Source organism: Hyperolius riggenbachi, unplaced genomic scaffold, assembly GCF_040937935.1.
Source record: "Hyperolius riggenbachi isolate aHypRig1 unplaced genomic scaffold, aHypRig1.pri scaffold_192, whole genome shotgun sequence".
NCBI classification, from domain to species: domain Eukaryota; kingdom Metazoa; phylum Chordata; class Amphibia; order Anura; family Hyperoliidae; genus Hyperolius; species Hyperolius riggenbachi.
This window is the reverse complement of record NW_027152403.1, coordinates 233,066-245,152: the sequence shown is the minus strand read 5'-3', so window position 1 is coordinate 245,152 and position 12,087 is coordinate 233,066. Positions and strand designations below refer to the sequence as shown.

General features: G+C 45.8%; 1 long non-coding RNA gene across 1 annotated transcript; it reads right to left on the bottom strand.

The window, feature by feature from the left end:
• Positions 1 to 526: 526 nt before the first annotated feature.
• On the bottom strand, positions 527 to 6,569 carry LOC137543731 (uncharacterized). The gene is made up of 2 exons (XR_011025573.1): positions 6,463 to 6,569; positions 527 to 1,293 (listed from the first exon to the last, which is right to left on the bottom strand). It is a non-coding gene; the product is annotated as an uncharacterized lncRNA (long non-coding RNA).
• Between the last annotated feature and the right edge of the window lie 5,518 nt (positions 6,570 to 12,087).

Below are 12,087 nucleotides of genomic sequence, written 5' to 3'. Positions count from 1 at the left end.
TTTATATAGCACTGGCATCTGAGGCAGCACTTTACAGAGAATGTAGCCATGTCCTTGGCAGAGTTCACAATCTAATCCCAGCTATAGTCAAAGTCTAATGTCCTGCCATATCATTGTTATGCATTTATGTAGCACTTGCATCTTCTACAGCACTTTACAGAGTACATAGTCATGTCATGGAGTTACATCCATGATGCAAATCTTCCATTTCACCATATCATTGTGGGAACACTGCTTTCTTATGCGTTTGGGGAACATTGCCTATAATTACCTTTAGGGTCACATTGCCTATCTGTTTTGGGAGGAAACTCTGACCCACTGCCTCAGAGTTACATTACAGTTTGCTCTGCCCACACCATGTCATGGACACATCCATTCTCCCACTGTGGTCATGGGCACGCCCATTTTTTGGCGCGGCACACTTCGTCCGCTGCACTAGCACCCCTCTCAGCCCCAGGTTGAGTCAAGAAAAATCTGGTCACTGTACCTAAGCTCCACAATGCAAATAAGGAGATCCACACACATATGATGTTTCAGGCAGGTTTATTACAAATCAACAAACATTTACAAAGAGTAAACTGCACCACTGCAGATTGTGTCATGGAATGAGAGGCATTGCAGGAATTGCCTTCTACATAATGCAGAACCACCCCCCAAGCCAAACCAGCCAACCCTGCCATTCAAGAGAGGAAGGGCGGTGCATAGAAAGATGTGTACAAATGAATGCCATATATGGGGAAAACCTACATCATCTGTGGCCCCTGTACTGCTGCACTTGCCTTACAGCTGAGATGAGGGCAGCAGAAATGCAAATACACAAGTGCCTCAGGAAACAAAACAAAAAAAAAAGAGGTAATACACAGTTATGGTGGTCACACTTTAGCATTTCCCAATTTTGACAAAGTGTACTGGCAACCTGTTCTCACATCTTACACATATCACGTTCATGTCAGGGCTGGATCTGTATGGACAAGGCGGTGTGTGACCAGAAACACGAATGCAGTTGACTAGTCGGAAGGTTGTAGTGCTCGATACATCACTTCGGCCCGCAACCCCGCTACAGATGGCCTGTACGTTGCTAGGGGATGAGATGATGAAGGTGTTGAACGCTTTGCAATGGCCTCTTATGTAGAACAAGGCCTGATTCATGACGGTACCACAGTCAATGGCTGGTGAGGTTCTGATGTGTCTTTTTTGAAAAGTTGGCCAGTTCTGACATAATGAGAGTTTGGGAAGGCCCAGACCAATCCCAAATATCAGAAGGAAGGAGAATTTGAGGAACATTCTGCTGATCTGAAACGAGACATGACAAAAAATGATGACACCAGATAGAAAATCCTCTTTCAGGCAACACAACAAGATACCTTGTGATAGGTGGTAGCGGAACCTTCAATTTTGATGACTGGTATTAACAGTTAGTCAGCATGAAAATATGTTTAAATTATGCAAACTTGCGAGATTGCAGTTCCCGATTACTTTTGCAAAACTAATTACAATCTTCCCTAAATTACACATAGTGATTTTAAATCATAATTGCAAATTACTATGCAAAAATACGATTATTTGACATTTTTGCTCATCACTAACCAGCAAGCAAGAAAATACTCAAAATAATTTTAATAGTACTTTTTCACCTACTTTTTATAAAGAAGTTGAAAATGTTTCTCCTAGGAAAAAACTTGCATATGGGCCCAGAACTTTAAATGACAGTTTTACTGCAGTCCGACAGTAGTTGACCTTTCACTGATTACTAATTACAACTTCAAAAAAAAAATTAGCAGACAGCTACCTTCTTACAACTGTCCTGTGACACAATGACAGCTGCAAGGCAGAGATCTGTAACTGAACATAAAAATAGTTGTGTGAAGACCAGTGGCGTAGCTAAGACACCGTGGGCCCCGGTGCAAGTTTAGTATTGTGGCCCTCCAAGCATGCTATAGATAACAATTAACACAACACACCAAAACCAATCAAGGACAACCACAGTATCAGAGATGCAAGAAAGGGATGGGAAACTGTGTGTTTAATGATCACTACTATTCAAATCAACTATAGAACTGAATTTTATCAGCACAGGACCAATAAATAGCTAATACTGTGTTTGAGGGGTCGGTCCCTCGGGGGCCCCTCTAGCCCAAGGGTCCCAATGCGGTCACTACCTCTGCACCCCCTATTGCTACGCCACTGGTGAAGACCAACTGGAAATGTAACAGGAAACACACTGGAGAAACATAGAACTGGACTGGATAGGAGATGTCCAAATAAAAATAAATGAAACCAAAAATAAATAAATTGCATACACAAAGATTATACAATGGAATGGCAATATACGACTGACTTACCTTACAATCTCTAATGTACCAGTATTAGACCAGTATTAGTTTTTGTATTAGACCAAAAAGTAGGTGAGAGGTATGTTGACACATTAAAGAGAAACGTGACCAAGAATTGAACTACATTCCAATCAGTAGCTGATACCCCCTTTCCCATGAGAAATCTTTTCCTTTTCTCAAACAGATCATCAGGGGGCGCTGTATGGCTGATATTGTGGTGAAACCCCTCCCACAGTGTGATGTCAGGACCATGGTGCTGACATCACACTGTGGGAGCCTTGTTGCATTGTGGGAAATAACAGCTGTTTCCAACTACTAAAAAAAGCAAGCAGCATCTCCTTCCACTGACACCACCTGCCAGCAGTAAAAATTTCACCATATGATAAATGTCAGAATGTAAATCAGGGAGAGGAAAGATTTTAGAACGGACAAACACTGACTAAATAATTTATACATAATCATTGTAAAAATGAAGTACTTTTGTTCATTACATTATTTTCACTAGAGTTCATCTTTAAAGGAAACCTGATATAGGTGTTGTGGGTGTATTTCTACTCACCTAGGGTTTCTTACTGCCCCATTTGGTGCGGGGGGTCTCTCGTCGTCCTCTCCACCCGCTTTCGTCTTAAGTACATCCCCCGGTAATCCATCCGGCCGCGATCTTCTGCGCATGCTCGGCTGGGCATGCACCTCCTGTCACACCTCTGTGATTGGGAGCGTTCTGCACATTACCGGGACTCACCAGAATACCAGGAGGATTTATTAGAAAATGGAGCGGCCGAAAAGGATGGCGAGGGACCCCCTGCACCTAATGGGGTAGGAGGAATCCCCTGGTAAGTATAAATACACCCATAATGCCCATCTTATGTACACTTTAAAGGGAACCTGAACCGAGTAAAATTATTTAAAATATACACATAATGTACCTGCAAGTGAATATTACGTACTTACTGCGCCATTAGTTCCTTTCAGGATCTCACCATTTTCTCTAACAATGATTCCTTCCAGTTCTGACAAGATTTTGTCAGAATTGAAAATATCAGTTGCTGTCAGTCAGGGGCGTTGCTAGGATCTTAAAAGATCTGGGGCACTTTTGGGCAGTACAGCTAAAACAATTGGTGAGGCCATGCACCAGAATGTGGGTGTGATCATGGGTGGAGCCAAATTTACATGAACTTAACAGCAGTCTAAGTAGGCCTTCCCAACAAAGTGTTGGTTGAAGCCCCCCCTCTCCATTAATATAAATAAATAAATGCAGCAAATTACATAAATAGGGAATGCCCCTTAAACATAACTAGGCAGAGTTACCTGGCTTCTGTGCTGGCTAGTCTGGCTTTCTGCTGGGTGGGCTGGCCTGATGCCAGGTTGTCTGGCAGTCCCGCCATAGCATCCCCTAATCTTTTAGTGGACCCCTTTCCATGTTCCTTCAGGTCTCAAATTGAGGCACCACAACTCTCAGCATGCTCCCTGCATGCCCTCGTAAAGGCACCACAGCACCTAGCATAGCACCACAGCACCCAGCATGCCCCCTTAGAAGCATTGCAGCACCCAGCATACCCCCATTGATGCACCACAGCTCCCAGCATTCTCATTGTTGAGGCACCACAGCTTCCACCATGCCCCCATAGAGGCTCCACAGCTCTGACTCTGCCTGAGGGACATCCAGGGCACCCCAGAATAGATCCGTGGCACGTGCCACTGACCTTTGGGGCTAGCAACGCCCCTGCTGTCAGTTATAACTGAAAGGACAACTGATCTGTAAGGTAATGTCCAGTTCTCCCTATTGCTCAAGTGGGTGATATTACAGTTTAACAGTGTGCTGACCCGGAAGCTGTTACAGGGTCATTGCCATTTTTAAAATGCATCGATCACAGTGGGCAAACAAGACGCAGGAGAGGAGAAAGAGATTGAGGAGTAGACTAACATGGGAGGTAAGTATGACCTGTGTATGTTTATTTTTACTTTAAATTTTGGGTTCAGGTTTGCTTTACATTCCGAAGAATACCAGCGAAACGCGTTGTAAAAAGTTTTAATAATAAAATAATAATAAAATGCGTCATCTCTACCTCCGTTGGAGTGCGACCTTCTATAGGGTGGTCATTCATATCATCCAGTCCCATTTTAAATGCTTTTAAAGTGAATGGGAACCGCATGATTAAAAAAATGAAGCAAATACTTACCTAAGGAGAGGGAAGGCTCTAGGTCGTATAGAGCCTTCTGTCTCCTCTCTTGGTGCTCCCTATCCTGTGCTGGCTCCCCATCAACCCCCCCCCCCCGTTTGAATCCCCCACCGAAAGGTTATTTGGAAGTCTTCAGGAGCCGTGTCCTCCCAAAGACATGCGGCTCCATACTGCACAGGCGTGAGCGTGCAAGAGAGCATGCTTGCGCAGGCGCAGTACAGGGCCGCCCTTCTTCAGGAGCACTCAGGCTCCCTGAAGACTTCTGAAGCCTCCTTCGGCCGGGTAAAGCAGTATTTGACTAATTTAGTCAAATACTGCTACCGGGCGGGCCAGCACCGGAACGAGGGGACCAGGAGAAGAGCGGGAAGGCTCTATAGGACCCAGAGCTTCCCTCTCCTTGTGTAAGTATCTGTCTCATTTTTTTAAATGCGGTTCCCATTCACTTTAAATATTCTAATCTTATTCAGGTGTGTCCAGTATAGCTCCCCGATTTATTAACATTTTTCTGAACCGAAAAAAAACAAACAAACAAACTACAGGACATACTGTAAGTCATCCAGCAAACTTGATTTGAATAGTTTTTAACAATTGCCTGGGCGATATCACAATATAGAGAGAATTACAGAAAGGTTAGTGGATAAGTGTTTCTGCTGTTGTAGCCATATACACGCACTAGGAGGAAGAATATATTTTTACTAAAGAGGAACTGTAGAGTCTGCAGGCAAAAAACATAATGAATAAAATTGCTTATTATTTTTACAATATTAGTTTATGCATTATTTAGTCAGCGTTTATGCATTATATAGTTACTGAAAAATCTTTCCTCTCCCTAATTTATCTTTTGAAATTGCAGGTGGCGGCATCTATAATCCTGACCGGTGCAGCTCTGCGGAACGTTCATTTACTGAGAGCTCTAAAGCCAGTAGAAAAAATATCTGGTCTCCCAGAATGCCCGGGGGGAAGGGGTTAGGGAATTCAACACAATAATCTAGGATAACTCTCAGTGTGAGTGAGAGTGTGCCTACATACTAATGTACACAGCAATCGATAGCTATAGGAAGTGTTTCTGATGCTGTCACCAGGCTATTTACCCTAAAAGTGGCTAGCCTGAATAATTTACTGCAGTCTACTATAGGTTGTTACAGATTCTCTTTAAAGAGAACCTGGGCTGTGACAAAACAAAGTTCCCCTGGGGGTACTCAGGTCGGGAGGAAAAAGCCTCAGGGTCCCAATGAGGCTTCCGCCTCCCCTGTAGCTGCAGGGAGTTCAGCGCTGGCTCCCCCGAAGTGTCCGGCAATGGTCCCTCGACAAGCCTGACAAGCGCTGATTTATTTACCTTCCCTGGCTCCAGCAGGGGCGCTGTTACAGCTCTCAGCACAGAGATAGGCGGAAATAGCCGATCTCTGTCTGGTCCGCTCTACTGCGCAGGCACAGGAGACTTGCACCTGTGCAGCAGAGCGGGCCGACACCGATTGGCTATCTCCGAGCGGAGAGCCAATACTGCGCCTGAGCTGGATCCGGGAAGGGAAATATTTAAATTCCTTGCTGTTCGGGGAGCTTTATCACCGCCGCCGTAGGACCGAGGAGGACAGGGGAAGCCTCAATAGGATGCAGAGTCTTCCCCCACCCCAGGTGAGTACCCCCCAGGGGAGGTTTTTTTTTGTTACAGGTTTTGTTTAAATAGTCTCAGTCAGTGCTAGCAAGGGCTGCACACTGCTGTAGCGCACCTGCAAGTTTGCTATATGCCTCACTATGTGCTGATATGTCGCAAGTGATGCAAACCTAATAGCACATTAGTAAAGCATGTTTGGATTTGCTGGCTCAATTAGGTTCTAAATAGTTCTCAGCTGTTTTCTAGGTTAGCAAATGCTCAGCAAAGCCATGTCAATGTCACTGCAGTAATTTGTCCTTGGGTTGTAGTCCGCATGCCTCCAGTCCTCTAGTCTTACCTGTGATGTTGCTAGATTCTCTTATACAGAGCTGGCTGCATACAGAGATGCCTTCACAAGCCTGCCTTCCTTCTTCTAGTAGTAGATATATGAAAGTACAGCAGAGAGGAAGTTCAGAAAGACGACCTCTAAAACGTGTTATCCCAGCCGCGTATGTCACATGCTCTGTGCGGATCAATGACTTCCTCTCCTTCACTGACTCGTAAAACTCCACAACTTTATAACTGAAAAACAAGTGCTCAGGATTCCTTACTGTACATTCCCTGCAATGTTATTACACTACTAGACAACCAGGCCAAACTGAAACTGGCTACATATGAGCCCAGAGGTGTTACTACATGTCATGGAACTTCACAGTCCCCACTAACAGCTCACCCAGCCACCTGTAGTAACACCTTACTGTATATACTCAAGTATAAGTCTAGAAATTTAGGTCTGATTTACTTCATAAAAGTATACGGGTCGACTTATACACGAGTCACAGGAAACACTGAGCCCACTGAGTAATGTGTGTACAAATAGTGACATTCCCATTTGCAGCAATGTACCCAGTGGTAAGTGATACTTTGAGGAAAAGGAAATGCCAAAAAAACACAGGTCTGAAAGTCCTGGCCACAACAATTAACAAGAAAAGGGGCAAGGGCGAATCCTGGACTGCATAAAAGGGAGTGAATAATTGCAGCACTTGGGGGCCAGGAGGAGGTATTGGCTTTCTCCAGCCCAGTGCTGGTCGGGAGGTCCCACTACGGCGTCCTGGCTCCTCTCATAGTCCCCGCTCCGGAATGGCTGACCGGCAGCAGCCCGGGCGACACTCGGCCGAGTGTCGGGCTTCTTCTTCCGCGTATGACGCGGCTGACGTCACACGCCGGCCGCCTCATGTCATCACGGCGGCCGGCGTGAAAGTACTGCGCATGTGCGATTAAAGCGCGCATGCGCCGTACTGCCACGCCGGCCGCCGTGATGACGCGAGGCGGCCAGCGTGTGACGTCAGCCGCGTCATACATACCCATTATTTTTTAAAGGGTAACACTAATTGATGAGGTGGGCACTTAAAATCCCCCTCCCCCCCCAAAAAAATGGCTGTCAATTAACATCAGACCTAGGTTCCAGACAGCGGTCGTGCAGCCCACATTGTGTCGAAAGTCCAACCGCACCACTGGGGCATTGCAATTTTCAGCCCAGACACCTCCAAAAAATTATGCAGCAATTGTGTTTTGGGTTAAATATAGGTGGTATCAGCACAGCAGCAGTGGCCTGTGGCACCCTGACGGTGTGAGCAGCACAGGCAGCAGGAGCAGGGCAATGCAGCAGCAGCAGGTGTAACATCTGCCAGGAGCATGCCGGACGTGGCACTTGGCAGCGGCACATGCACTTGGCATGTGGCACGTGCAAAGTGCCATGTACAAAGTGCCATGTGCAAACACGTGCAAAGTGCCATGTGCAAACACGTGCAAAGTGCCATGTGCAAACACGTGCAAAGTGCCACATGCAAACACATGCAAAGTGCCACGTGCAAAGTGCCATGTGCAAACACATGCAAAATGCCACCTGCAAAGTGCAACCTGCAAACACGTGCAAAGTGCCACGTGCAAAATGCCACATGCAAAGTGCCACCTGCAAACATGTGCAAAGTGCCACGTGCAAAATGCCACATGCAAAGTGCCACGTGCAAACACGTGCAAAGTGCCACGTGCAAAGTGGCAATTTGCACGTGGCACTTTGACCGTGTTTGCACATGGCACTTTGCATGTAGCACTTTGCACGTGTTTGCATGTGGCGCTTTTTACACGTGGAACTTTGCATGTGGCACTTTGTATGTGGCACTTGCCAATTTGCATGTGTTTGCACCTGGCACTTTGCACGTGGCACTTTGCACGTGTTTGCATGTGGCACTTTGCACATGGCACTTTGCACGTGTTTGCACGTGGCACTTTGCAAATGCCACGTGCAAAGTGCCAAGCGCCACGTGCCAAGGGCCATGTGCCGAGTGACAGTCAAACATGCGGGGGAGAGGACTCTGTCACACTGGCACTGCTCAGCAGCACAGCAGTTCTGTAGTAAGCTAACCCAGTAGTACTACTACTCTAACAACTACTGGCACTGACTGCAGTACTACAGTACTAACTACACAATTACACAGTAATGCTATTCCCTAATCCCTAACCTACTGTAGCTAGCTAAGGCTAATAGCTGGCCAGCAGGCAGCAGCTGGCCTGGTCTGTGCACAGCACACACACAGACACATAGCAGCTGTCTGCAGCACTAGAGCACACACTCTGACTGTCACACTATGAAATCAAGCTAATTAACAATATAACAATAGTGTAGTGATAGTGAAGGGGTTAATCACTGAACAGCTTATCACTCAGTGTGTACAGCCCTTGCTAGGCCAGCAGCACTGGAGCACACACTCTGACTGTCACACAATGAAATCAATCAAGCTAATTAACGATTTAACAATAGTGTAGTGATAGTGAAGGGGTTAATCACTGAACAGCTTTAGGTTTATTACTGTGTACAGCTCTTGCTAGGCCAGCAGCACTGGAGCATGTCTCTCAGTGAGCATTTACAAGCAAGGGACAATATGTCTCATCATGGCAGCGCTCCTTATTATACAAGGGGGCTGGCCAGTGTTCCTTTTTGTGATTGGGTGCCAGGGTTTAGGCTGGGAGCCCTCTGATTGGCTCAATGAGGTCAAGTGGGGCTGGCCAGGGTTCCCTTCAGTGATTGGTTGCTAGGACTTCTGCTGGGAGCCCTTTGATTGGCTCCAGGACATCATCTTCTTAGTTACAGTATTTTGGATCCAGATATCCGCGTATATCCGCGTTATGCGACTAAATATCCGCAGATAGCTATCCGTATTTCTACAGAAAAATGGTTGGATATCCGGGTTTCCCTGATATTCGGAATCCGGATGAGCAGCACTGGCCGGCAGGAAGGGGGTATTGGGCACAGCGTCAGGGAGGGGGGTCAAACCCCCCCCCCCCCACCCTCCCTCACCTGGGTCCCTAGCTTTTAAAGTGCAGCAGCAGCGTATTAATCAGAGGCAGCGGGCGGAGATGACTCACCTCTTCCGCGTTCCAGCGTGCGTTCCACTGTCATCACTTCCTGCAATGTCGCCCACTGTATTGTAAGTGGATAGCATTGCAGGAAGTGACGACAGTGGAACGCACGCTGGAATGCAGAAGAGGTGAGTTGTCCCCGCCCGCTGCCTGGGATTAATACACTGCTACTGCTGCACTTTAAAATCTAGAGGGGGAGGGCAGATCGGGGGACCCAGGGAAGGGGGACCCCCCTCCCCGCCACTGTGCCCAATACCCTCTTCCTGCCGGCTACCCCCTCCAGCTCGGTGCCTCCCGAGCATATGATTAAGAGGCAACGGGTGGGGGAATCACTCACCTTTTCCGCGTTCCATCGTGCGCTCCACTGACGTCACTTCCTGCAACGCCGTCCATTTACAATACAGTGGCCGGAAGTGACGTCAGTGGAGCACACGATGGAACGCGGAAGAGGTGAGTGATTCCCCCCTGACTCAGTCCTGACTCAGACAGGAAGTGACTACAGTGTGACCCTCACTAATAAGAAATTCCTCTTTTTATCTCTTTCTTGCTCTCAGAAGCAATTTTCTGCTAGGAAAGTGTTTTATAGTTGGAATTTCATATCAGGGAGGGTCACACTGTAGTCACTTCCTGTGTGAGTCAGGACTGAGTCAGCCACTTACATACCTGATATTTAACTCTTTCAGGCACAGAAAGAAAAAAAGGAACACAGCATAGTTATTTGTGTGCTAGGCACTGTACATACACATGTCTATCTCATCATGTCACATGTCAGCTGAGGTATCCTTTAAAGCATGTAAGTACCTCTAAAGCCTTCTGAGGAGTCCAGAAGAGGTATTTGACCCGCTGGTCAAATAACATGAATGGGGGTAATAGCATAGCACTGGAATGAGGGCATGGAGAGAGGAGGACTAGGAAGGCTCTATGGGATCCAGAGCCTTCCCTCTACTAGGTGAGTATCATACTATTTTTTTATAAACTGAACTGCAGCCTCGGCTTTTGCTAATTCATTTTTAATGATGGGCTTGACAGGGCGCCACGCTTGCTACGAGACAGTAATCAGCTGTTTATGCTTTTATTGCCTGAAGAAGTGGGCTGCGACCCACGAAACGCATTGCAACCTTTGGAGTGTTTATTAAACGTTTGTTTTGATGATAATATCTTACTGACTCTTCAGTGGGGAGGTAAGTGTTACTTCCCCTTGTTTTTATCTTTTTAAATATACATTTATGTTTTACCCTTTTTGGCGCCTCTGTTCCTGCGGTTTACATTATTGCTTGACAAGACTTGGTTGCTTTCCTTACCTTGAAGGTCATCCATAGTTAAAGAGGAAATGTACTAAAAATAGAGTAAATTTATAAATCATTTATTCAGTGATTGCCCGTTGTGAATTCTTTCCTCCCTCTGATGGTGCACACCAAGGGCTCGATTCACAAAGCGGTGCTAACCCAGTTAGAGACTTTAGGCATGATAACCATTGCACCACGCTCGTGAAAAGCCAGTTTAGGTGTGATAAGTTTAGGCATGATAAGTTTAGGTGTGATAAGTTTAGGCATGATAAGTTTAGATAGGTTTAGATCGCTTGCAAAGTCCCGCGCGCAAAGCAGCGCCATTAAACTTTATACGAAGTGCACCAGACTTTGCTAGCGTAAAACATTTGATCAGCTGTGCAATGTTGGCGCTTAAACTTATCATACCTAAACTTATCACACCTAAACTTATCATGCCTAAACTTATCACACCTAAACTTATCACACCTAAACTTATCATGCCTAAACTGAGTTTAGGCGTGATAAAGGGCTTTTCACCAGCGTGCTAACTGTTAGCACCGCTTTGTGAATCAGGCCCCAAGAGTGGTTCTGAGCATTTTTAAAAATGCTTGCGGTTTAAAAAGCGCTTAGCTAATGTATTTCAATGGGATGGTGCAGATCAGAGCGATTCGTTTTTTCCACAAATGCAAACTCGGGTCCTGCAGCATTTTTGCTGATTTCTGAGGCGATTCTGCCTCAATGTTAAGCATAGGAATTGGAAAATCACTCTGAAAAGCGCTAGATCGGAGCAATTTTCCAAACATTTTTGTTACAGACTCTGTTCAGTTACAGCTTTACTGTAACAAAATATAAAAAACACTCTGAAAAAGCGCTTCAAACAAAGCTAAGCATTTGCGGTTCCGCTAGAGGTTTTTGGTGTGCACTGGCCCTTACATTCTGAAATGTATCACTGGTGGCGACATTTTTAGTGCATCTCTGCGGAATGTTTGTTCACTAATAGTTTTGAAGTCAGTAGAAATAATACCTTTTCTCCCGGATTGATCTGGGAGAATTCCACATAGTTAATCATGTGGCATCACTGGTAGGGCGGGGCTGCATTCAATATGCAGCAATATATAGATATAAGAAGTGTTTCTCATTTTGAAACAAGGATAATTAATGTAAAAGTGGATATCCTGAATAATTTACTGCACTCTACTATATGTCACTACACTGCTTTTTTAAAGAGAACCTGAACTGAAAATAAAAAGTCAAAATAACCATACACAGGCCATACTTACCTCCCGTGTAGTGTA